Raw genomic sequence first — 359 nt, 5'->3', positions numbered from 1 at the left:
TATTTTAATACCTCTCTATTTTTTTTTTTTTTAGGGCAACTGGGGATTGAACTCAGGCCCTTGTGCCCAAACACTTATCCTACTGAGCTATCTCCTCGACCTTACTTTTTTAAATTATAATTTCTTTTTAATGTATTTTGTACAGTGTCTACATGGTCTCACTACAGAGATCAGACTCCTAGTGATCCTTTCTGTTTTTCAGCCTCCAAGCACTGGGATTACAGGTGTGCACCACCATGCCCAGTCTCATTCACTGTTATGGGGGTGGGGCAGGCGCGGCAGGCCAGAGATTGAACCCCCAGCCCCTGCTGCCTAAGCAGGTGCTTTAATCTGCTGAGCTATCTGGCCAGCCCATACCT

The sequence above is a fragment of the Octodon degus genome, unplaced genomic scaffold (genome assembly GCF_000260255.1).
Source record: "Octodon degus isolate 3935 unplaced genomic scaffold, OctDeg1.0 scaffold00078, whole genome shotgun sequence".
NCBI lineage: Eukaryota > Metazoa > Chordata > Mammalia > Rodentia > Octodontidae > Octodon > Octodon degus.
This window is presented reverse-complemented; position numbering follows the sequence as displayed.